At 39.9% G+C, this 26,821-nt stretch overlaps 1 protein-coding gene across 3 annotated transcripts in view; it reads right to left on the bottom strand.

Annotated features, from left to right (window-relative positions):
- DAAM2 (dishevelled associated activator of morphogenesis 2) overlaps positions 1 to 23,716 on the bottom strand; it is a 173,132-nt gene extending 149,416 nt beyond the window's left edge. The window contains exon 1 of one of the 3 annotated variants that reach the window (XM_056487308.1): positions 23,477 to 23,716. The gene's annotated coding sequence lies outside the window, so the exon portion shown is untranslated. The remainder of the gene's footprint in view (positions 1 to 23,476) is intronic. The other 2 variants (XM_056487310.1, XM_056487307.1) reach the window with 2 other exon arrangements.
- Positions 23,717 to 26,821: the final 3,105 nt, after the last annotated feature.

Genomic DNA, 26,821 nt, shown 5'->3' with positions numbered 1-26,821 from the left:
GATGTAGGTTCTTCCCTCAGAAACAGCAAGTAGGCTCCTGCATTCTGCCTGGCACAAACTGTGATCTTCACTGCAGAAGTGAAGAAGTGTTTCCAGGGACAAAGAACTTCTGTATGCACTATGGGTATACCATGGATAAGAAAAATATATAGAGAAGCAAGATATACCCTTAAACTAGCAAAAAAAAAAAAAAGGCTATGAAAAACTGAATTTGTAACCTTCAGAATTTAAATGCACCTTGAACAGGAGTCAGAAAGAACATGACCTCTCCACCACTTTTTTAATTTGAAAATAAATAAATAAAGGTAAAGAAGGGAGATATTTTCCTTAAATTCTAACTGCGCCAAATGGCTCCAGGACAATGGACAAGAAAGATTATCTCTACCAGTAAGAAGGAAATATGGGAAATCTATACTGTGTGATTTGTTTAGGGTGACTAGGATGTAACACCATAAAGTTTAGCTTATATTTTCTTCAGCATAATGCTTTTCTATTTTCCTTGCCAAAATCATTATTCTTCAAGAGTTAAGTCGAAGTTGAGAGCAGGGACACTGGCAAGTAAGCTGTGCAAGGAATGCAGGGGAATATGCATTGGCTTCCTTAAAGACAAGATTCCAGCTAAAATGATTACTTGGTCCCCTTTGGCATGGTTATTAAAGGGCTACATTTTGCTACTGTAACAGGACTTTCTAACCTTAATGTTTCTATACAAATTTAATATTGATTTCTGTTGCAGCTGCTGCCAATACAAGGTCCTGGAATATGGGGCCCCACCACAGTCAAAAGGAAAAAGCTGTACAATGGAACCAGGGATGGGTTAAAGAAAACACAGAGAAGAACATTGTACTTGGCTGTACAAGTAACTCATGAATACATCTTGAGAAATGTCCTGGATTATCAACTGCAATAAAACTCTCTCAATGAGGAAAACAGGGATGTCCTGGAGAACTATGAGTTCTGGTTTTCTGTGTGCATTTCATGCATGGTTTGAAAATATTCCAGAGAGAGAGAGAGAGAGACAGAGAGAGAAAGCGGCAGAGAGAGGGAAAAGAAAGAGCATCAAGAGAGAGGGAAGAAGAGAGGGAGGAAGAGAGAGAGAGAGAGAGAATGCAGCCACAGAAAGCTCATTTTTAGTGATAGATAGAGACAGATTTAAGCATTGCCTCTGTAAGGAGAAAGACAGCAAAACACCATTTGGAACATGGATGGGAGAACAGGGATAAAGAAATAAAGAAGGGTTTTATTTGTTTCTTATTCAGTCCAATTTAAATGAGAGACTGAGAGCCCAATTGTTAGCTTGGGGGCTAACCTCCATAGCAGTTCCTCCATAAAGAACAGATTTGAAGAAAGGAAAATGAAGTAAAGCTGAAATAATGATCAAAGAATGAAACGGCCAATAATTACACAGGTGTATGCTTAAAGTGTGCAACAATTTAAAAGTTATAAACCAAGAGACTTTAGAAACACCCATAAAGAGCTCAGATCTTTTCTTCTCAACGTTGGCAAATAACATGACCCTCTCTATCATTTGCTATGGAGTAGTCCTTCTTTCTATCTTCAAGCAACAGTTGGCAATATCTGTAAGATATGAGCCAGAAACAGCCTTCTGCACCATTACAGTAGTAATTACTTCCCCTGAATTGAGGAAGACTCACCAAGTTTCCTCATAAATTTCCCATTTCCTATTGAAACATAATGGCTCAGAACGTGAACATTTCGCTCCCTCCAGAACGTGGATGTGTTTGAGTAGGAAGAATTAACTACTCAAATTACTCCTTTATATCTAAAGAAATATAAGCTCATCACTTTCATGCTGATATCCTGGGAACACGGCACAGAAACATAGGATGAGTGCTTGTGCACACTTGGATGGAAGACTATTTGGTTTTTTTTATATTTGCTTTAGCCTCATTTGATATGGTTGAAAACTACTTCAGTCTTCAATTTCTTTTAGGCTAATATGTTTGTTATTAATTTTTTTCTTTTTTTTAGTAACAGCCAAGATTTAAAAAGTAGTCCTTCTAAACTTTGAAGAAAGAAATCTAGTAGTGTGCTGCAAGTGCTTGTTAAGGGGCTGAATTCTGCTTTATCTCAAGCATCTTTTAGGATGCCTCAAGTATATGCAGGGACAAAACACAGTAAGAGTTTTAAGAAAGGAAAAAAAAGAGTAAGCAACAACCTTATCTTCCCATCTTCATCATAAAAATGCAAAGCTACCCATATGGCCCACTGCAAAAGAATGCATTTCCTGGAGGCACTGTGCTGTCTCAGTAACAAACACATACAAGATGTACTATACAGATATAGGCTGGAGGTCACAAAATCCCACTGCTGACCAGCAAAAAAAAAAAAAAAAATCCTCATATTTCACAGTCAGGAGATTCTCACAGAGCCACATTTCACAACACAGCAGCTGAGTAAGGATTTTTAAAAACAGCAAAAACATCAAAGCATGTTTAAGGTCCCAGATCCATGATTTCTGCTCAAAATAAAAACTGTCTGCTCCCACTGTTTAAAGGAAGAGAGAGCTGGATGTGGTTGTGGGTTTGTCCAGTGACATGCATGCAGAGCACCATAGTAGGAAGTTTGCAGATCCATGAGGAAGAGCACGAGCACATGTTCATACATCCCAGGACAGAAGTGACTGGGTGCCTGTTCACACACTCAGGCACACACATGTTGATCAGGCAGGACGAAGGCAGAAACACAAGTTCACACACATGCAATTCTTACCTCTTCTCTGTATACAAAACAGATTTAGAACTTGAGTGAAATAGCTTGGCAATCAGAAAAGAGTGATATTTCTCATGTAGAAAATACCACCCAAGTTGCAGAAGTAATTTTTCTTGCTACTCTTCATTCCACGTGCATGTTGGCACTTCATGCCGACATGATGTCATAGTATATTCCAGGAACAGCTCTAGCCTTTTTTTCTCCATTTTTTTCCTTTCTTTTTTAAATTTTTTTAGAAGGAGAAGCAGCAAGTTTACCAAAATTGGCTTAAAACACGAAGACCAAGACACCGTGAAAGATACATAGATGTTTTAATCATAGGACAATTTCCCAAGAGAAAACTTGGGAATCTGTGTTCCTCTGAACACCAGCAGAGTCAAAACCACAGTGAGGTCAGTGGATGACTGTGGAAGACAGAGGCTTCTGCAGACTCTTAACCAATTTGCCTGCAACTGTACTAATATCCTGGAATCTCTGATATTCATAAAGCAATCTAATAATTTCTGATAGAATCAGTGGAGGATTATGCACATTTTGCTGTATATGACAGCATCAATTGAGGCTTTGAAGTGACACTGTGGGCCTTGGATGGCTTCTCTATGCTTTTAAGGACTGGTGCTTCAACTGAAACCCAAACAGTGCTTTTGAGTGATGTGTCTTCCTTCGCAGACATTAAGTATTTTCTAAAGCATTCTAATGAAACAATGGATTGAAAATGTGAACAGATACTCTGCCTGCCTTAGAAAAATCTAAGATTTTTAATGACCCTAAAACCACAGAATCTCACCTCCAGTTTTCCAAAGCTGTGCCACAGAATCCATATCCTGTCCCTCCCACTTCTAATCCACTAACAGAATGACAGGAGCCTCAGGCATTAAAGCAGTTTTTAGCAGGCACCACTGGAATTCCAGGCATAGAATTAAAAGCTGATTTTGCTTTGTAGTGACAAGAAATGATTCCAGCTAAAAATGCTCTGTAGCAGGAAGACACAATGACTTGGTCATCTCTATGAACTCTGAAGAGGCAAGAAACTCCCAGAAGAAATAAAATGTTACAGAAACCTACCACTGATAAATACTGATACACCTGAAGCCAAATGGCCTGACAGAGCTGGGAAGAAAGGGCTCTCTGAAGCTACAAAGCTCCATTGTCAAAATAGTTCAAGGATGATAGTTATTCATCAATTAGTTTCCAGTCACACAGCTCTGGTGGATTGGAGACCTGAATGCACAGAGATATTTTTGGTGAGTTTTTGAGCTTAAACTGAAAGCAAAAAGAAACACTGTGCATTGCTTAAAACACTGAGAAATAAAATGCACCAAGTAATATCTGTGCCAATCTTGGAAATCTGCTATTGGAAACTCCTGATTTATTAGCAGGGTTAAAATGACACCAAAATGTTCAGATCAAAGTGCAAAATCAAGGACAGATATTCTTTCTTAAATACATCTAACCACATGTACCAAGAGAAAAAGAACACTTTATCAAGGGATTGAGAGCAAATCCAAATAGAAGAACAGTTTTATCAGATTTTCCAACTTGCTGCATTAGTCTCAGTCACACAAGCAGCACTTTCATTTGCTTTGTCCTCTAAGCAAAGCTCAGTTAAAGAGCACAACTCCCTTTTACTCTGAAGCCTGCAGACTGCAAATAATCTGGACAATTTTTCCAAGCTCAGATACCACAGAAGAAGGCAAATGATTCCTGGGTCCTGCTATTTTTATTGTCTCTCTGCTATGCCATCACTTTTATGCCACTTCTGCAGAGGATGATAGCTTTCAAACAGCTCCAGTGGAGAAGATACGAAAGCCATATCAAAAAAAAAATGTATTAAGTATCTTCTTACTGTGAAAAGTGTAAAGTTGTAGCTTTTTCTTAAGACCATTGTGTTTAGAGTCATAATGTAAAGGTGATGGTCAAATTTTTCACTGTTACTCTTAAGCACTCCAAGGATCATGGGCAAACAACACAACAAAACATCCAAAAATTTAAAGTCCTGCAAAAGGGCACCAGGTTTCAGGATCAAAGGAATGTTTGCAGACCAGCCAGTTCCAGAAGTATCCTTTGCTGTTTAAAGAAAAGAAATGTGCACTGTGAAACTATTCCACTTTCCCTCAGTTCAGTTACATGCTGTTCAGGATCTTTGCTACAATGGGAAGCAGAGGGAAGGAAGAGGAAAAGAGAGAAAAAAAGGAAGAAAAATTGCAGCTTCTGACCATCCAAGTGTTTGGTAAAGGTGAAAAGAGTTTTTAGGAAAGGAAAAGGAAAAATCTGCACAGGAATATCCTTACAGTTTAGCAGAATCAGCCATTAAATAAAAACCAAAACCCTGTTCATCTTGATATAAGAACTATATAAACAATATTTTTTACAGTGAGAAGAGTCTATCACTGGAACAACCTCCACAGGGATATGCTAGAGGCCCCATCACTGGAGGTTTTCAGGATGCAACTGGACAGGGAGATAGATAATCTCATCTAGGCTTCTTTTTCCATAAGAGATTGGATTAGATAATTTTTTAAGGTCTCTTTCAACCTGGGCTTTTTCATGAGCCTATGACCACTAAACTGAGGATTTGGTTAAACCAAGTGAGGTTTAACATCCAGCTGTATACATAGGAGATTCTACTTCCTGAAGAAGTATCTATGTGCACCAAGATTGCCAAAAAAAGCCCCACATTGAGTCGATTTTGTATCATTGTTAAAATTTTAAGGTATCATCTCTCCAGTGGCAGTGATAATAGGACTGGTTGGGCATTTACATCTGTGCTATGTCCATGCTTTTTCAGCTTTATCATGATTGATTTTGGATTCTCTACTTGCAGTACAACAGTATTTACATTATGTGATTTCTAACTGTACATCTGGAGCCAAGAGAACATACTGGGTTTGTCACTTTCCAGTTGCCAATCTTTATTCTGGACCACTGAAGTTTACACAGAACACCCCTTTGCTCTGCCAGCCTCTGGTGACAAGCTTCCAACTCTCCTCCATGCATTTCCTGCTCTGTCCATGAAGAAGCTGAGACAGCTGGAATTGTTAGATGAAGGGGTCAGCATTGGTGAATGCTAATGAGGCTATTGCAAAGGGGTTATGACACATTTGGCCATAGACCATCACATCTCTCAAACTTCAAGTTACAAAGAGGTGCACAGATACAGGCACACACAGGAACTGAGGTACAGGAAGAATAAGAGACCTTTCCTGCAGAGGAAAAATATGGAAATATGAAAACAGATATAAGAGAGTGAGGTATTTTTAAATCCACTTGGTCTAAGATAAACTCCAGCTATTTCTAGCTTTAACAAAAGGTCTGATTGTGCTGCATTAAGTCATGGCTTTCTAACTTTAATTTAGATTACTTGGGTAAAAACAGTTCTGAGGGATCACAGCAGAGCCTTTTGTAAAAGCTAAGCCTGCTTAGAAGTCAGGTTACTTATACAGGTGGCTAACACGTTTTCAAGTTCAAGACACCACAGGCTGACTGCCACTGATCTCTAAGCTCTCCAGACTAAAGTGAGCTCAGATCTGTCTGTGTGCATCCTGCATTTTCCATCCTAAACCATGGAGCCAAAACTCTACACTGGTAAGTTGATGTTGCTTTACATAACTTCATTTCAGCATCAACTATCATGCATACTAATGGTTAGAGACAGAAGAAAAGGAGAATAAAAGGCATTCAGTACCATACTCATCATGGCATGGAATCAACTGGTGTTGCCTGTGCACAGAAATGTCATTTCACAGAGACATGGCATGTCACCAAAACAACTACTTGTTTGTAAGTACTTCAGGATTAAAACTTACTGGCCAAGACTAAGTTTGTTGTTTATGCTTTGATGACCTATTTAAAACATCAAGCTTTGTAAATTCATCCACTCAAGTGATGCTTGGTGAAATAGAACAGGAAAGCAGATATTTCTCAGCTATTTTATCACAGACTGTCTTAGATTGTCTCAAAAAGTGACATGTAAAGGGTTGGTTATTTCGTTCCTGGGGAAGAATAAACTTTTGGCAAATCTATACCATTTATACTATTCCTCTACATGGAAGGTTGAGATAGGAGGCCTGAATGCACAGAGATAAGCATAATCTGGGAAAAATGTCAAATGCAGAAGAAAAGGAAGAAAGGTGATAATGGAAGAGTAACCAGAGCCAAAAATTCTGGGAGGACAAATATTTCAAGAGGTCCCAATCAGAATGTTAAACATGGATAAGCAAAACCAGTAGCTGTTCAAGTTCAGTAGAAAGACAATCCCTGAAAAGAACAGACAGCTGAAAGTTAAGAATGAGACAGAAGAAAAACCATGAGGCAATGACAGACAGTCATTCAGGCCCAGATAAATATGGAACTCAAGAGATAACAGTCCATGGGAAAAAAACTACATGAGATGAATATGAATTTTAAGGCTGTAAAATTCAGCCAAGCCCTGTAATCTGAAAAGGCTGTGGTACTGTTCAGAGGCAGAGCTCTCAAAAACCCATCTCTCACTACTTGACAAGGAATCTGATGCCTGTGAAGCTTCAGCAGAGCGTAGCTCAAGACAAAAATATCATAGAAGCAAGACAGTATCTGTAACATGACAAGGGAAAAATTTAGTTCAAGATTTTTGGAAGCAACAGAGAAGGTGAGGATCCTTCAAATGAAATTTAAGTCCATGGAAATGGGAATATATGAAGACAACAAAGATACGAAAAGTCTGTCTGGGTCACTTCTACATACTCCATGCACCAATTCCATCAATGTGACAGATGTAAAAATAAAAAAATTAAGGAGGAAAAAATGACATTGAGACACCTGGGGTTTATGGAAGCTTTTCTGATTTTTTGGATGAAAGGATCAAAAACCAAATAGTATATTCTAAGTACCCTAAATTTTCATTTTTAACAACTCAGACATCTAAGTTCTAGCTAAGTTGGTCAGAAAAAGGTAGGATGAAAGCATTCCTGTGCAGCATGATTTGAAGAGGTGAGGTAATTGTACATGAACTGTCCCAAAATTGTGAATCTCTGTGTGTGTATATGTGCATGTGGATATGTAGCCACCCAAGATAAAAGCAAGGATGAGTGAAAGCTTTTCATGGAACAATTCTATTCTTTAACCTAAACAAAGAATCTTACATTCACACAAAAGAATGTGAGAGATTAATTTCATCTCTTTTAATTAGGAAGGGAGCTTTCATAATAATTCACCACTTTTATTGCTGTATTATATTTCTTTCATCCTAAAAATTCCCTAATTCAATGGAGTCTACCAGTTTAAGGCTACTGACTGTTGCAGGGAGAGAAAGAAGAGACTCAGAGATAACAGATTGTCAATTTTTGGAAAATGTCATATGCATCTGCAACACACAGGGCAAATATGATAAAAAATTAGCCCCAAAAATTATTATACAGAAATCAATCACATGGACTGTGACAGAATAGACTTTTAGAGAAGCCAAAGTAAGACTGCAGCACCAACTCTGATGAGGTCTGGATCCCACCCACTATAGACAGATGAGTCAAAGTTGGGCAGCGAGTCAGTCTTCAGAATCACACACTGCTATTCCACACCAACAAATCCAAAAGATATTTAATGAACCAGAAATCCAAGTAACCCACCCTCTGACCTACAAGTGATATTTCCCCCTGCCTTATCCCAAAGCCAAATATAGAGTCAGCAAGGCAGGAATCCAAGACCTTCTGCCATTCTCTTGAAGAATTACTAAAGAGTGCAGCAGTGCATAGTTTCTTCTGCAAGTTCCATTGGAAAGGTAGACTAGAGTGCCATCAGTTACTCATCATTATCTCTGTCTGCATAAGAGAACATGATCCTAATTAAATTATAATGATGTTTGAAGTTAAAACAAGAGAAGGAAGAAGACCTGCTTTTGGGTTGTTCAAAGGAATTGGGACAAGAAAGATTTTTTTTTTTCAGGTTGGGTTCACAGATGCCACTTAGAGATATTAACTCATTTTTTTAAAAAGGGTAAAGTGCCATCAATTTTCATTTCTCTGGTTATAGAACTGGAACCGGACTGTGTTCAGACAGGTTGGGCAGGGCACAGTTAGTGTTGATAAAGAAAAGACCCAGTAAATAGTGCCCAGAAAGTGTCACTGAGGCCTGCCTCAGGAAAGCTGAGCTCCATTTAAAACCACTTAAAAAGGAAACTCTCTACAAATTAAGACTTGGTAATGAGTAAAAGAAGATCAGAGGCAGAACTACATGCTGATTGTGAGAAAACTCAGTTAAGGAAATTGTACCCATCTGCAGTCTTCAAATGACAACAAGTTCATTTCCAGAAAATTTCCTACTTCACAAGAAGAATCAGACTACTGACCAGTTTAAAGCTGTTTTCATAAACTAGCAGTTCTGTCCACATATATTCCTCATCTCTGTCTTCTATATGAAGCACATATATCAAGAGGAAGGTTCCTTGTGGAAATATTTTCAAGCAAGAAGGTCTGAATGTTAGATTCTACTGGGTCTGTGTGCCAAGGTTTTGGTAGCACTGGCAGGGGTGTGGCTGTACAGTGGCAGCTCCTCACAGGAGCTGCCAGAAGCTTCCTCTGTGTCTGATAAAGCCAATGCCAGCTGGCTCCAAGTCAGACCCACCACTGACCAAGGCTGAGCCCATCAGCCATGTCGTGGCTCTGGGATAACACATTGGAGAAGAGGATAAAACTGTGAAACAGCAACTTCAGCTGGAACAACAAATGAAGATATGCACAAGAAACAACAATGAAGACACCAAAGGCAGCAGGGGTAGAAGTGCTTCAGGTGTAGGACCAGAGATTTCCCTGCAGCACATGGTATAGACCATGATGAGGCAGCTGTACCTCTGTAGCCCATGGTAGTCCACAGGGAAGCAGAGATCCACCTGCAGCCTGTGGAGATTCATGGTGGAATAAACATCTGCCTGCTGCCTGTGCAAGAGCCCATGTCACAGCAGGTGGTTGCCCAGAGGAGACTGTGACCCCATAGGAAGCCCATGCTGGAAGAGGATTCTGGCAGGACCTGCAGGTCCATGGAGAGAAAAGCAAACACTGGAACAGCTTGCTGGCAGGACCTATGACCCGGCACAGAACGTGTGCTGGAACAGTTCACAAAGAACAGCAGCCCACACTGGAGAAGTTCATGGAGAATTGCATCCCATGTGTGAGATCCTACATGGGAGCAGGGGAAGAGTGTGAGGAGCCTTTCCCCTAAGGAGGAAGGAGCAGCAGAGACAATGTGTGATGAATGTTGCCCTGTGCTGCTTGAAGGCATAAAGCTGAGAAACCAAGAAGAGAGAGATGGGAGGGCAGTATTTTTAAGGTTTGCTTTTATTTCTCATTATCCTACTTTGATTTGCTTTGTAATAAATTAAACTAATTTCTCTATGTTGAGTCTCTTTTGCCCATGATGGTAATTGGCAAGTTATATGTCCTGACTATCTCAATCCACAAACCTTTCATTGTATTTCCTCTCCCATGGCCAGCTGAGGAGAGTGACACAGCAGATGTGGTGGGCACCTGGCCTGCAGCCAGGGTCACCTCAGCACATACCCACATAATTGATCAAGGAGATAATCATCTTGAAACAGCTAAACTTCTGTCTTGCATAACAAATCATCTGAACAAAGCTCTAAACCATACCAGTAGAACCAGATTTGGGCCAGCTTTGTTTGACAGTCAACTCTATTTAGCCACTATAAAATGACCCAGTCTATTTCCCACAAAACTGTGAAATTCAGTTGTGTTTCAGAGGCATAATCTTTATATAGCACACATTGAATATAGTCCTGCATAAGATCTAGCATGAGATTTCTCCTGCCTCCACACCTGATAACAGGTGTGGCCATTCTGACTCTGTACTTGGCATTGGCTGCTGTCCATAAGTCAAGGGCAATCCAGCCTTTTACAAACATTAAAAGCCTTTGGTGTTGTCATCAGGAAGCACGTCAGAACTGACCAAGCAGTCAGCTGTGCACAAAGCTCCCATGAATATATCTCAAACACACAATGGAGAAAGATAACAAAAAGGGCATGGACAAAAACATTTAGCAGAAGGTCCTTAGTCAGAGTGAAAAATTTTCCCACTGAACACCAAGACAAAAATCACCTGGAAATGAAATCTCAGGTTGCTAATACCAGACAGCCAAAAAAATTCTCAAACTAAAACCAGTGCTACTAAAAATATTATTGTAACTGAAAGCCTCTTCAGCAATGAAACCTTCATAATACTCTCTTTGGCAAATTAACTAGCTTTTCAATTTAAAGCACTATATCTTGATTTGATAAATGAACATGCTGGTGTTTTTTTAAAATAAACCATCAGGTTGTTGTCCAAGCTTTGTCCAGGTTATATATGAAGTTCTAGATGGTAATAATTAAATAAATAAACGAACTCCAACCCCAAAATAAACACAACAGAATGCTTTCCTTATATGCAGACCTCTAGTTTTAAAGCATTTATTTTCTGCTAAGACCATGCTACCCATTCTTGCTCATATCACAGCAAAGCTATTGCAGTATTTTTCAAAAGAAATTCCCTTGCAGCAGCATTAGTGCTTCTGTATGCTCACACACTGAAAGTTAAAGCTTTCACACATCCTTTCCTAAAATCATATAATATCCTGTGTTGGAAGGGACCCAGAAGGATCATTGAGTCCACCTCCTGACCCTATACAGGACATCCCAAGAGTCACACCATGTGCCTGAGAGCATTGTCCAAACACTTCTGGAACTCTCTCAGGCTGGTGACCATTCCCCTGGGGAGCTGTTCCAGTGCCCAACCAACCTCTGGGTGAAGAACCTTTACATGAAATCCAACCTAAAATTCCCCTGACACAACTTCAGGCCCTTCCCACAGATCCTGTCACTGGCCACCACAGAGAAGAGCTCAGTGCCCAGCCTGTTTCTTCCTCAAAATGATCCACTAGAAATGGATTGTTTTGGTCATTTGCATTGGCCTTATGAATGAATGGCAACTGCAAGATTTAGACAAACAACTGAGCTGCATTTGCAAGCAAGGCTTATAGTACCATGCACAGTACGCTCAGTGTATCACAAATATACACATTTACTATGAAATTAAAGAAAACACAGCAGGAATGTTCATCATCAGGTCCTCAGAGCTTGAACCTGTTAAATGTATTCAATATCACATTTTTCAGGAGGGTGTTGACAGATGGAAGGTAATAGCAAAGAATTTTGTCATTCCTATAAGCTGAATGCAGCCATTTGTTTCCTTCTATGGACATTATATGACCTTATAAAAGTATGTTTATTTCTGGCTCTGCCTGTCCTGTATGAACCTTCTCCCCAGGATTACAGACTGAGAAAGTACAACTAATCCTGACCAAAGAACTCTAACAGTAATTACCAGCAGAACTCAGACTCATAACTCTTCCTCCATTTCTGTGCAATGAGTGAGGAGTCAGAAAGAGGGAACAGTGAGGAACTGTTTATTAATGTTTGATTAGAGTCCTCAGAAAGATACATTTTGGTGTATGGCGGAACTTCAGCTTCCAAAGTCCTTGCAAGTACTGACCAAGCACCAACAGCAACTCTTTTTTATTCTTCAGCATCTATTGCCTGCACACAGGGCTCAGAAACATCACTGCAGCTCCTGAACTGAGCCATGGGAGCTGTGCAAAACTTGTGTTACCTCCATGAGAGAAGAAATGCTTGGATAACACAGGGAGCATAGTCAGGCATCCTCTCCCAATTCTGTCACATATTTCCAATGAGAGAATAGAGGTGTATGTATAGTACAATTAATGTCACTTCTTCATCTTGGGAGACTATCACAAAATGCAATCAAAGCATAAGGATATATGAGATTAAAAAATGGAAAGATTGTCAACCAGACTCATTTCTTACATAAACAGGGCCAAGCATTACCATTCCTATTTATAAACTAACAGAGAACCAATTAGTGACTACAAGCCTTTTTGTAAAACAGGAGAGTATGCTGGGTTGTGAAAAGGCACAGGGCACCTCCAGCTAGCTCTACTTCAGTCTGTGCTGGCTGGCACTGATTAGAGACATTCTTCACCTGTAAATTTAGATTCTTCCTGCTGAAGTTCATTAGGATGGATGAGAAAAGAAAGACACTGGTTCTGCTTCTTTGAATACAATCAAAGTAAATTTAAAATGTATCTAATTATGGTCATCAAAGCATAAGCATCTCATGTGATGAATTATTAAGATTGTTTAAATAATCCATTGGAGAAGAGGAACAGTAATGATTTTGAATTAGTGATCAGGAAACAAGTCCCAAATATTCTTTTGCACCAGTCCCAGGAACTTCATTCCAGGAGGATTCCAGAGTTACCTTACTTGGTAAAATCCCAGCATTGGTACAATACAAGGAGTGCATAACACAGCAAGCTGTGTGTGCATACCTTTTAACTACAGAAGCAGTGGAGAAATAAAAGAGGGTATGTTTGAAAACTTGCTTTTGGAAAAATTAGTGAAAAAATGCCAATGAAAAAATTTCTTTGATAATCAAAGGAAAAAAAAAACTCAACATGCACAAAAAAAATGCAGACAACAACTTCAAAAGAGCTCTGAACCACTATATTCTCCTTAAGGGTATGGATCTGAACAGAAGTCCCACTAGTGTCACACCATCTGCTCTTCCTATCTACTATCTACCATGTGCTCTGATACAGGAGCCAGAACTTTGGTTTTGGCTTTCCCTCCTCTCAGTCTTTTGTCCTGCTGCACCAAAACTTCCCAGTATGCCTCAGACATCTTGCCTGAGGCTGGTACTTCCCTGCAAAAAGTCCTGGTGTAGTACACTGTGCTACATAAAAAGCTGTCTTGTAAGAGCCATCTATGATATCATGGTAAGGATAGCATAGAGCAACATGCTGAGTGGACTATATGATTTTTTCTACTGAGTTTAAGGGCAGCTGAAGAATCTTGTCAATGATGCCATCAAGCAGTGCCTGGAGAGGGAAGCTGCATGGGAATATACTGAGGTCACAGCAAACCTTACTCAGCTTTCCCTCTCCCCTCCATGCCCGCCCTCAAGTGCAGCCTAGCGTGGGATCCTGACAGCAGGAGGTTCCCACTGCAAGCCTTTGGCTTCATCTCTCCATCAGCCTCCGGCCTCTCAGTTCTTCTCAGGGACTCCCCATGCACTCTGAAGAAGAAAGATCCCAGGCATTTGTCTGGGACTCTGGGAGCCGCTTGCCTCATTCCTTCTGAGGAAACAGCTGGAAAGTTGCCTTCAAAAACTCATTTGTGAGCTGCATCCCCTCCAGAATTTTTATCAGCCACTCATTTCAAGCAGGTTTTTATAGAGCAATGGGAGAACTGGACTGGATGAAAAGAACTGGGTCGATGCCTTTGCCTATCCCAGGCACCAGATTCTCAAACCTAAATCATTCTTCACAAAGTCCCCAGTTAAAGCTTTTTACACATGCAGAAACATGCAGGGCACTTTCTTCCTCTTCCCATCTCACCCTTCTGTCCTCAGAGTTAGCAAAAAGTTACACATTCTATCTGTCTAAGAAAATGCAAATAGCCACCTTTTCCTGCTTCTGTCCAAGAACTAACTGGAAAAACTAAAAATATCTCAATTCTAAAGGATTTATCAAACCAAGACACAATTGCACTGAAAATGAAGAACATAATGAAGAGATGCACAATTTTAATTAACTTCTCTATTAGGGAACAACAGAAGGAGAGAAAGACAAGATCCTCTTAGATCACAGGAGGATTGCAAGAAAGGGGAAGAACTATTAAAGCTAGAGAGCAGCGTTGGCATAAAACCAAATGGGCATGAATAGGCTATGAGCAAATTTAGTTTGGAAATTGGAAGCAGATTTATAAACATCAGAGGAGTGAGGTTCTTGAATGGCTTCCCAATAGGAAGCAACAGGAGCAAAAGCCATTTGAGACAGAGATTGATAAATGAACTAAGGGAATCCTGCAACATAATTTCCTGCAATTACAGAAATGGTGTACTCTGTGACTCAGGAGGTCTCTTTCAGTTGTGCACAGCTCATCCTCTGCTGAGCCACGACAGGATAGATAAATAAATAAAAACTAGAAACAAGGTACATTAACACTGGAATATTACCAGGGCAGCTAGAATAAGGGTGAGTCTACTTTCTTTATTAAGCAAATTTATGCAAGTGTTTTAGACTGAAATTTATTCACCTGAATATACTTATGTATTTTCAGGTAAAAATTTGGGTCATAAGGGAAGAATGAAACAGGAATAAAGTTCCATGATATCAATGATCACCTGCAAGGAGCAGGATGGAGATGCACCCTCCCACCTTCCAGGCAATCAGTTGCCTACACTGTTAGAAGTTATCTTCACCAACCTGCATCCAGGGGGTTAAGCTGTCAAAGGAACTGTAAAAAGAGGTAAATAAGTGAGAAAATTAACAAAGAAAATCATGCAGGAAGAATTCAAGTGAAACAAAAAAGTTTTATAGCTGAGAAATGTGTGGATGGGTATAGAAATGATCACCTGTCTTTTTCAGACTTGACCAAAGTTTTGCTGGAAAGAACTCACCAAAAGCATTAAAAAGAGTCAGCAGGGAGAAATCTCTTCACATTCTATTTCTATATTGAAAAGCCCAGGATAATATCGCCCTACTCTACACACAGGAAAACACTAAACATTTGAAGCTGAAAAAGCATGAAAAATACAGCACTGTAACATAAGAAATCATCTGTGAACTCTCCTGTAGCACATCAAACATGAGGTATTCATTCATTGCCACAAATGGAATCAGTGCTGATCTATAAGCTGCAGCACAATATTACACATTTTGGTTTCATGATAAGCTGCAGCTCTGTATAACACATTTCAGTTTCATGCATTTAAGCCAGACAAACATTCCCAGGGGATTGAAAGAACCCGCTACAGTGAGTTGTGGTTCTATTTCGGATCATATCACAGCATAACAAATCACAGCTTCAGACACTGGGATAAGAGGCTCAATAAAGCAAGTAGCATGATAACTTCATGTATATTCCTTCTACACATGAAGTCATGTGTAGACTCAAATCCACCTCAGGCCCTTCAAACTGTACAGCTACAAAGCAACAACCACTCTCATATCTGCATGTATCCATTATTCACCAAAATATACGTTCTTAGATACACATCATTTATTACATACCATTGGACACCAGTAGCTATCTAACCCTGCCCACACACATCAACACTGTTTACCATATCTGATCTCTCGCAAAAAAAAAAAAAAAAAAAGAAAAAAAAAAGAGAACAGAAAATGTTTAATGCAGTTCTTTTGGTGGTGCTGGTTTGTTCTGTTGGTTTTTCATTCATGTCCCAGACAAAGTGGTCCTCAGAAGCAGAGTCCCCATATGTATTTGGTAACCCAGCAGCTCCCTGTGACTGCTGTCTCATGAGAAATTCTGAGGGCTGAGAATGTTGTACTGGTCCCCTGTTGGCCTACCAGATTATTGGTGTCAAAGGGGTTTGTAAATTAAGTAAGGAAGAAAAGAAAAGGAAGGAAAAAAAGAAGCCATAACTTAAAGACTGAACTGGAAAAACAGCCATTTTGCAGGTACCCTGTACTAGAACTCTGCTCCTACTGATCTTAGCTCTGGTTCTCAAAGAAACCATGTTAAAACATGCAAGAGCATTAAAAAGGAGTTTTTCTTATTAAAACACCTTACGGCACCCCATGCAGATTAGCAAATTCTTCTGAAATATGAAAAGATTTCTGTTAACAGTCACTGAGTAAAGATGAGGATCAAGACTTCCAAGAGAGTGCAAATATTTCTGAGGTACAAGATGCTATATTTTCCTAAAGAATTTTGCACATTAGATGCCTTACTATTCGTGTCATTTTGTACTCAGGCTGAGAAACTGAAAATTTCTCTCTGAGCAATTTTGATTGACTGGGCCTTGGGACATAAAGTCAAAGTAGCAAGCATGAGCATAAGTCTCCAAACTTTCACAGCCACTTTCTTGTTCTCCCTATTGTGCTCAAAGTTGAAGGACTGTAGTAGTTTCATTCCCTCCACCTAATTAAGTTGAATTGAAAAGCTAAATGAAATGGGGAAAAACAGCTTGTCTAGAGTATGTTTTCATTTTTCCATTTTAATTTCACCTACAAGTCAGCCACCTTAAACATGACATTGGATGGTTGGCAAAAGCGTAACATTATTGCCTAAAACCTCACATCACTAGAACTCCTTGTTTGTTCTTGGTTGTTTCCTTAAATGAAAAAAAAAAAGGAAAAAAAAGAAAAGGTTGTTCAATATAAAGAAATCCCTGAAGGGCTTCCAACCCAAATTCTTATAGTATTAGACGATGAAAGAACTGTTAGGGAAGTGAACAAGAAACAGGAAGTTGGAACTACCTGGCCAAGTTTCACTCTATAACCTGAGTAGTGTGCCATTAAAAAATAAGCAGCACAAAGAGTGAAAAACAGCTTCCAGTACAAATATATACTTTTATGATCAAGTTCTCCATGGACAGAAATTTATTTTTTTCCTAGAGAATGTGATTAAAAGACATCATTGTTTGAATCTTAGGGAAAAGGGGAAGCAGACATATATACAAACAAAAAAATACAAATTTTGCATAATATTTAAAAACAGTATCTCTTTATTTTAAAATATCATATCCTGCCAAAAGGTTTAGTCTATGCTACAGTTATTATACATCCTTGCAGGTATTACAACAAACCCTGTGCCACTGTCACACAGTCCCTCTGTCCACCCTGAAAGAAACCATCTGTAGTTCAGAGTCTTTGATTTCCAGATGAGCTTAATGCAAAAGCCCACATGAAACTTTCCAAAGGGCCTCTGAATCAGGAAAAGAATGCAGAGCCTAAAAACACAAGGCTTGTGTAATGCAAGTGGAGTACTGAAAAACCACATTCAATTGGGAGACTGAATGATTCACAGGGCTAGTAATGGAATACAATATGTCCTTCTACCAGGTCACCAGGCTGAATCCATTCTGGATGATGACCAAAAACCATTCTCATTTGATTACTACTCATGTGAAATGAATTGATCAAGGCTGTCCTGATAAGAGAGCAAGTTTGTCACTTGAAACAAAAAGATCCACAAGGACTTCTGTCAGCAAAACCTACTGAGATTCAAGAAGAAGCCATCTCAAAATCTAAACAGTCTACTCATTGTCAGGAATCTGACAACGCTGACCAAAAAAAAAGAAAAAAAAGTTGAACAGAAAGATGCTAAACATTGAGTTAGATCCACTGACAGACCCAGAGCATGCAACTAAAGAGCAGCACTGGGGAAGTGACTCAGCCATGGTCCAAGGCATCACTTATTCTGTGACTGAACAAAGAGACCGCAGTCCTCCAACTCTGTCAGTTTAACAGCTTTCACCCAAAAGAAATTAATTATACCTTAATGTCCTGGGTTGGTGTTTTAACCAAAAAAAAAAAAAAAAAAAAGGAAAGCAAAAGAAATCTAACTCACCAGTGAAGCTGTCCAAGATTTTTTGAAGATAATAATCCTTCAGCTTACTGGGATCTATGCTAAATAGACAGATAGGGTGCCAAGAGGTAGTTCAGCCCCAGCTGCCAGTGCACCTTTCTATTCCAGCAAACCCCACTTCCTGCCTTTTAGCACACACAAATTTGGCACATTTAATCAAGTAACTGTTCATCTTAAGAAAGAATCAAATTGCCAGAAAAAATATTTTGCTTGCCTACCAGAAGATAAAAATTGAGTCTTTAGCATATTTCCTTAAAAAAAAATAAATAAAAAATAAAAAATAAAAAAAAAGACAACAAAAATCTTGCCATCTTAAAGCAAACACTAAAGCTTTTACTTTATTTTGGGTCTGTTTCAGCTACTATAAGATGTACTAAAACAAACTCCTCCATCCACCTCTGTATCCCTGCATCAAGTCCTGAAACTAAAAGTTTATAATAATTTCCAGTGTGCTGTCAAAGGCACGAGAGTGAAGCACTGGTGTGGGCATGCACATACATGCACACTTACACATACAGTACTTATAAACCTACTGCTGTAAGGGATTTGGTGTTTATTTTTTTAATTAACTGAAAATGATAACACAAGAGCTTTTCATCTGGCATGAGTTTGGATTTCATCAGCTGTTGGAAAAGATTCTCTTGGAGAAATAAAATTACAGTGTTTCTTCATGTACTTTCCACTGATTTCAAAATAAACAGAAGTATATGGTCATGCTAGTTAATAAAGAGATGTAGGTAAAGTTACAGGTACATCTTGATACACATCCAGAAAGAGGCTGAAGAGCTAGACACACACATCATATTAGCTAGATGACAAAACACCCAGGTGAGAAAAAAAGCAAAGCACAAGGGAAAATAACCAGGAAGAGCAGTTGCAAAAAGTGCCATTGGCATTCCTGCTGTCCCTGGATATTGCATTATACACAAAATGGTATAAAAGAGAGCTCATTACTTGATGCTCCTTCTGCCCATCCGTATTTCTCACCATGTCACATTTCTCAAAGGGAAAAATATGTGACAGCAGGAAACTAAAAGTGATGCAGATGAAGATTTCAGAACTGCTTTTAATCTCTGCTCCACTTCAAAAGTCAGAAGCTGTACTGTGGATCAGCTCCATGCCACACCCCAACCCACTCCCTCCCCAAAGAGACAATTTGACAAGATAGTAAATAACAGCCCTGAGTATAAAACTTATTCTTTCCAATGAAGGCACTGAGAAGTCAGCCCTTAGTCAATAACAGCACTACCAGCTGCCACCTTGTTTTTTTCTTCTTATATGGAAACTTTACAATCCATGGTCTCTTGAATTTATGAAAAAGGAGAAGGAGGGGATTTCAGCAGTACCTTATTTGGTCCCTAGAAAGCTAAAAAATTCTGCCTCTTTTCTTCATTTCATGCTACATAACACATCAATTTGATACATACTTTTGCCAAATGCTCAGAAGATTATTTCACAGGTTTCAGGGTATAGCAAAAAGAACAAAAGGGATTTCACCATTGCTTGATTTACTGCCTGGCAAGGTCAATGCAATATTTAAATGTGATAATTTAATGACATATTAGGTCACTACCATGTTTCTGAAAGCATAATTAAACTGGTAGAGTGCCTAAAATTTTTTTAAAGACTTCTTGTTCATTATTTTTACATTTAAGAAATAATACTCTAAACAACAGATTGAGATTAAAGAGAGTTTGAAGTTTTCAAGGATTCTGATTAATCTGGCTAAGAATAAAAGAACTTTGGAATTACATATAATAAAAGGAAAAGCTCAGTCCTCAATTGTCTCAGACACAAAATGACAGATGTACCCATGTGAAGAGGAAAATAAATTAATTCTTTGGAGGATGCTAATCCACATGAGTATTGACAGATCTGATGTAGTCTCCCTGGGAGAGTCTGGACTAGCTACATAGATGTATCCACTGAAAATATTCTTTGAGGAACACATTCCTGCATTAATTCCTTTCCATATCCACCTTCAGAGCTATTAAATCTTACTTACTTTCCTTCATATTCTATGCAAGCTAACATATTTTGATCTTGCACAGGACATCTTGAGAGGTCTCCACTTATACAGATAAACTTGTCCCATGTGTAATGGAAAATGTGGCATTCCAAACACTAAATTAGAGACAAGGCAAATAAATCAGACATAAAACCACACCTATCACTGTCCAGTATAAAAAACTACAAAATCTCTTCTAGAAGAAAAGAGCAAGTTACTATGTTACTAGCACAGTCAGCCTTTGATATAAAACTGTGGTTTTAAGTGGAGATCCTGGTTCTGTTACATAAAGCAGAAAGAGGCTTTACTACAACAAAGACCAAGGCCAGATTCACCACAGCTGTGTGAACACCAACAAGCCTTCATAACCTGTGGTAACATCCAGCATTTCATAATGCTGGAAGCACTCTAAGAGAAAGGATTTTGCAGTAGGCTTCATCAAGTAAACTATTATAAGATGCTCAAAGATTAATTAACCTGAAGCTCTGTGAAACAATGACAAAAAAGTATATTAGAAACCAAGCTGACAGTAATTTGTTGAGTAATCATGAGTCTTGCTCTGGAAAAACTCACTTAGAAGAGCTCCTGTCAGTGTAAGCAAGGAGTAGACAAGTGCTCCAATGGCAGTCACAGAATTTATAGCACTGCCAACATGCTAAGTATCATCTGGCAGGTAAAAAGATTAGTGGTCTCTAATGAAAAAAGCTATTCAAGGAAGCTCCATTTCCTTAATTTAGCATAAATACAGGTGGAGGATCCCTTTACATTTTAAATATCACACACACATGTCATATTAAGCTAATGTTTTGGGAACTCTGCAGGTGTTAACTGAATGACTTCAGCATCAGCCACAGACAGACTTAGAGTGTTCACTCCCAGGTACAAGTAACTCAAAGCAAAACACTTAGGAGCAAAATAAAACAAATACTAAAGTGAATTTTGAAACAAGAGAGTCAAAATCCAATCTGGCAAATCACACTATCTTCTCCATTTGTGAAGAAAACATATTAATTTGAAATATAGGCAAGTAGGAGAATCAACCTGAAACAACTACAGCTACCATATTAAATATGTAATGCAGACAATAGTGGGGAGAAGAAACTTTTAAGAGCTTGGCAGAACATCAGTGATGGTGGAGGAGACACTTTGTATGCATAAATTAGCCTCCTACCAAGGCAAGCATCTGCTAGGTTCAAATGTGTTTCAGAGTGTCTGATAGCTCTATCATTCTCAATGAACTAGCAATCTGCTTGAAGAGAAGTGAAAGAGATTCCTCAATAAGTTACTGAGGCAGAAGTCAGACACCTGATTAATGCCTGCTAGTTCAGAGAGGAACTGAAGAGGGAAATCCTTCCTCTGATCCAGTAAATAATTTTTACAGGCCATTCATAACTGGATGTCTAATGAAGCATAAGGAGTATAAAGAAATGGCTGTTTTTTTCTTGGAAAACTACTAATATCACAAGGATGCACTGCTGCACTGTAAGTGTTTTACTGTCTCTTGCAGGTAAGAAAGTTGTCTTCTCTTCACATACTCCACTGATCCAACAGAGGTAGTAGAACTCTAAACTTTTCAATGAGGCATAATAATTGGTAGTTGGAATGGCTGCGTTCCATATGGTCATTCAGTTCTTTTAATCTGCTTTGCCCAGCATGTCTCACATTAAGGACTCAAAACCTGCAAATCTTTCCACTCCACTGCAAGTGATTTGTAAGTAACAGGAATACAGTCAGACAGAAAAGTCTTGTTTGAGGCACAACCAAAGCCCCAGGTCACAATAGAAACATCAAGTTCTAAGAGAGGTTTGGTCAGAGGAGAAATTGAGAGCTCTGGTCCTTCTTTACTCACAAGAGAGCTGAATTAATTAAAATAATAACTTCATTCCTTTTAAAGCCTTTGACTTAAGTAAAACCAAACTCCTACTCCACAAATAAGAATATTTTACACCCCAGGTGATACATAAGCAAGTATAAACACACAAAGGTAAGAACAGATTATTTCTGTATTTTCAAAATCTGTTTATATGAGTGAAATATGGCACAATTGTCAGCCTCTTGGGAGGGTATTGGGATTTCCATAAGGAAAGCTATATACCTGGACAGGACCCTTCCCCTCTCCCCAAACTACTTGACAGTATGTCATTCAGTCATTAGAGTTTACTGATCTTAGTCACTCGTAGATCTCTAACCTCTACTGCATATATTTGTACTGGCTACAAAGGATATGTTCCCATGTCAGATGCCCAATTCCAGCCTGCAACTTGATCAACACTGAGTGACAGTTCTTCCTCATTTTCTACACCACTACTGAAATAACATTTCTGTCAAGAGATTCCACATTTTCCCTCCCCTTCTTGATCCAGAATGACTCCACAATACACTCCAGAAAAGATAACAAGCTCATAACCAGACTCTAATATATTTCTCTTTGTAATTCAGATAATCTCTTACAAAACGATCGAACCAAAAAAACCGCCCTCAAAACTTAAGGGAATGAAAACTAAAAACATTGGGTGCTCCAGCTGGACGCTACCTACTACGGCTTGGTGCTTCTGCGAACAATTGGTGGTTTGATGGTTTAAAACATCTCTCCTCCACCCGATTTTCCCCTTGGATTTTCCCCGGCTCCCCGTTTCAGGGAGGATGATGCCGGGTGCAGCAACAGCGCCCTCTGTCCGCCACGGGGGAAATGGCATCTCCTGACGCTGCCCTCCCAGGGCTGACGATGGATTTACTTAAATTTAAACAAATATATACAACGTTTGCCCGGCAATACTTTGGCACCCGGATTTACACTGACAACACCGTTTTTAAAAGTTCCTTCTCCTTGCTGTACAAATCTCAGTGCATTTAAGCCTTCAACACGAGACTTGTGTTTACTCTGGAAAAGTAAATGACAACTCATTTCAAGCTTCTTGAAAGTTGGGGTTTGTTTTGTTGGCTTGTTTTTGTTTGTTTGTTTTTTAAAATCTTTAATCAAGTCCTACGGAAATGCCAATTACAACTCTTACTAGCTTTCTGTCCCCCCACATACAAAAGCACTTGCTTGTTTCTCCTTCCTCGCTCCTGCAGCAAAGCTTCTATGGGGAAAAAGGATTTCAGAAACAGGAGCACAAACATTGACAAATCGTCAAAGCTTTTTTACACTTTTATTTTGCCTCCATGTTTTCCCAGCTGCTCTGCGTAAAAGTTAAATATATATAGATATATATATATATGTGACTGCAAAGAACATTACAAATTAAGAGACTGGGAAACTGCAGCTCAAGGAAGAGGATGTGCCTCTAGTTTGACTTACCAATTTTATCCAGATGTATATGTTCCTACTTGCTTTTTACAGCGGCTGAGCTCAGCGCTCAGGAACGTCCATCCCGTGTCCGGCAGAGCGCTGATCCCCACGCTGGATGCTGCTGGGCGAGCGGAGCTGGGGTGCCTGCGGCTGCTGCTGCTGCTGCAGCGGCGGTGCTGCTGCTACGTGCGCTCCCTCGGAGCCAGAGCAGGAACTGCTTCCCATGGCCCAGCGCCGCTCCAGCGCTGCGGGCTGCGGGAGGCAGGGCCGGCCCCTGCTACTGTGCTGCGCTCTCTTAAAGGGCCCCGCGCCGGGCAGGCGAGCCGCAGGGCTCTGCTGCCTGCCTCGGGAGCAGGAGCGCTCTTCCACGCAGCTTTACTCCCAAGGCTTTCCTCTCAAGGCGTGCGGGGTTTAATCCCGGCTGCCGTGGCGCTCTCCCCGGGGCCGGCGGGCTCGGCGCGGCTCCCCGGGCAGTGGGCGCAGGATCGCGGCTGCGGCAGGGACACCGCGGGGAGCAGCGCCAGTCGCCTGCTCCGCGGCTTACACTGCCCCCAAACCACGGGCTGCAGGGTGCGGGATTTCCCCTGGTACTCCGCTCAGTCTGACCCTGAGAGACTTTATTCCCTCTAATGGGGAGAATATGATTTAACTAAATAAAAAGCCCTCATCTCCTAGTTTTTCCTCTTCATTCGTTCTTCAGATAGCTTTAATCCCGTGTAAACCACTGTTTCTACCATGTTTGCTGTTTTCTGACTTCACTTCTAACTGTATCTGATTTTAATAGCTGGATTAATGTGGAGGAGTTGTCTGCCCCGTGTGTGTTGCTGTCTGCAGTGAAAGAAACCGCATCATTCTCTGTTAAATAGAAACACTGAAATTCAGAGATAGTAACACCATCTGCAAAATCTCTCTCTCTTTTTTTTTTTTTTTTTTTTTTTTTTTTAACTCCTGGAAATACATGGTTTGCTCTTTGTATGTGTAAGACATTCGTTTTGGTTTCAATAACTGAACTCTCATGATGACAATTCCAATCAACACATATCACAAGGCAAAGTCCTGTATGTATATATATACACACAAATATGTGTATCTTCAATGACACAGCCAGAGAAAGCAAGTTACAGGGGGGAAATGCTGCCTTCAAACTCGAAAGCCAAACCAAACAAGACGAGGCCAAGTCACCACTGTCCTGTTCTCTCTGCCTTCACTTGAACCAATGCACAATAAAGTACAGAGCAGGTACAAACTGTTTGCAAGCCATGATGTCTTTCTTTCTGTTTATTTGGTCCTATGGTGTAGAACATGGGTACAAACCAAAAATAGAATGCAGCCCTTGTCATGATAATGGCCCATCACAAACAGGCTCAGTAGGTACCCGCTAACTACTGGCATGTATACCTTCTACCCTGTAAGCAAAGTAGCCACTGGCCACATGACTAAATTACAATATTCAGCACAATTAGCCTTGTGTGAAGCCACAGGGACCCATCAGTCCTCTAGTATGAGCTGTACTATGCTCCTGCCTTTCTCAACATAAAGCCTGAGAAAGTTTGATATTATTTACACATGCAAACTACATGTGATGCATGGTTTAAAATTACATCAGTCCTCCCCTCTGTTCACACATTCTCATTGGTCTGTTAATCCTCACTTCCCATTCACATCTCCAGCTGCCACATTTTTTATCTCCTCCTCTAAGTCCTTCCCCATTTACTCCCTCTTTCCCCGTTCTGCATGCCACATACTTATGTAGCTGATCTCCACCTTTCGAGCTCCATCTAACTATCTTGGTCCCCCGTCCTCACCTCTAACTTCTCAGTTTCTCATCAGAAGAGGAAAGAAGGCCTGAAAGATGATCTGGGAACGATTAACCAGTTTCTTGTCTTGCATCCCTCTCCTTTCTGCAGCAAGGGTTCTGGAGCCAGAGACCTGTATCCAGCCCTAGAAACTAACCTGCAGCAGCAGGCTGAGGCACATGGGGCTAGGTGTGCCCAGTGACCTTGGCTAGCTCCCTGTCCACAGTTCCACACTGAATCATTTATCATCATACAGTGTCACAAAGATAAATGACCCTGTTCATTACTTAAAAGTTAATGAAACACCCATCCTTAAGACAAAGCTGGTCATCCATTTGGTGCCTTAGCTAAGATTTTTCTGATGTGTTCAAAGCAGTCTGTCTACAAGACAATAGGGTAAGGTGCTGCAGTGGATGGGAAATTGAACAGCAAACATATCAATGATGGAGAGAAACTGGGGGCTGGGGGGAAGCCAAAGTGATGCTCCACTGCTCCATACACAGAAAACAAGAATGTGCAAAAGACCAGAGAGTACCAGCAGGAATCAGGCTTGTGCCACTGGAAGAATGATCTAATCACCATAAATATTAAGATAAAAAGGAATATCTGCAGTTCCTTACATATGTTGCTCCTTACTCTCCTCATATAATAATCCCATGTGAAAGCTGGCCCCCTCCCACTGCAGCATCTGGATGCTTCATTGACAGAGCATTGTCTTAAGGCTGCAGCACAACTCCTGTTTTCTATTACTGGCTGTAGGAGAAATGTGTGGTATATTAAACAAGGGCATAAATTTGAATTTTGCTGCATGCTTCAATTTTAGTCACCAGTAAATGAAACTAGAGATAATAACTGATTCTTTCTATGAGTGTTTAATCAATTACAACAAGGTACCTTAAACTCTGGTGTTGCATAATTCAATACCTGCATTAGCAACACCTTGGAATAGAAGCTGACAGAGAAGCCAGTTTTTTAATTATGAAATACTGAACTGAATCTCAGAGAAAACTGAAAAGTGTTGCAGTTTGCAAAAGTGCTTGAATCAGGGGAGCATTTCCCTTGCACAAGAAGTGACATTTAATAGGAGGTATTTTGGTGCATTAGCTTATAGGGGACAGCAAAACTAAAAGTCCTGCCAAAGGTGCCAAAAAAGAAGAAGGTGTGTTTGTCTCCTTGAACTGTGTATCACATAATGTCTTCTTTGCAAGGCAGCACAAACATATCTGCAAAGGCAGCTCCTTCTGAATTTAGGAATAAAAGTATTAAAGAAATCACCTATTTTCACAAGAATTTTTAAGTTCTGAAGACCAAGGTCACAACCAAAGAAGCTGTAGTATATAAGGGCCCAGATTAGTAAGGAAAAGGGGAAAGGGACATTTGCTGCTCAAAACTGTATTCTTTTCAGAAGACAGAAGCAAAAGCTTCTCTGAGACGTTGCTCCACCTCTGAAGATATAAAGTGTTTGCTAGATCCCTCATCAAAACAAAAGCACACGGGTATATTAATCTGACAACAAGAGTGTCCATTGTGAGAAGGGACCCAGTGCCAGGCTGCCTGC

This window comes from Oenanthe melanoleuca, chromosome 3 (assembly GCF_029582105.1).
Source record: "Oenanthe melanoleuca isolate GR-GAL-2019-014 chromosome 3, OMel1.0, whole genome shotgun sequence".
Lineage (NCBI taxonomy): Eukaryota > Metazoa > Chordata > Aves > Passeriformes > Muscicapidae > Oenanthe > Oenanthe melanoleuca.
Note: the sequence above shows the minus strand (reverse complement) of the source record. Positions and strands in the feature narration are given on the sequence as shown.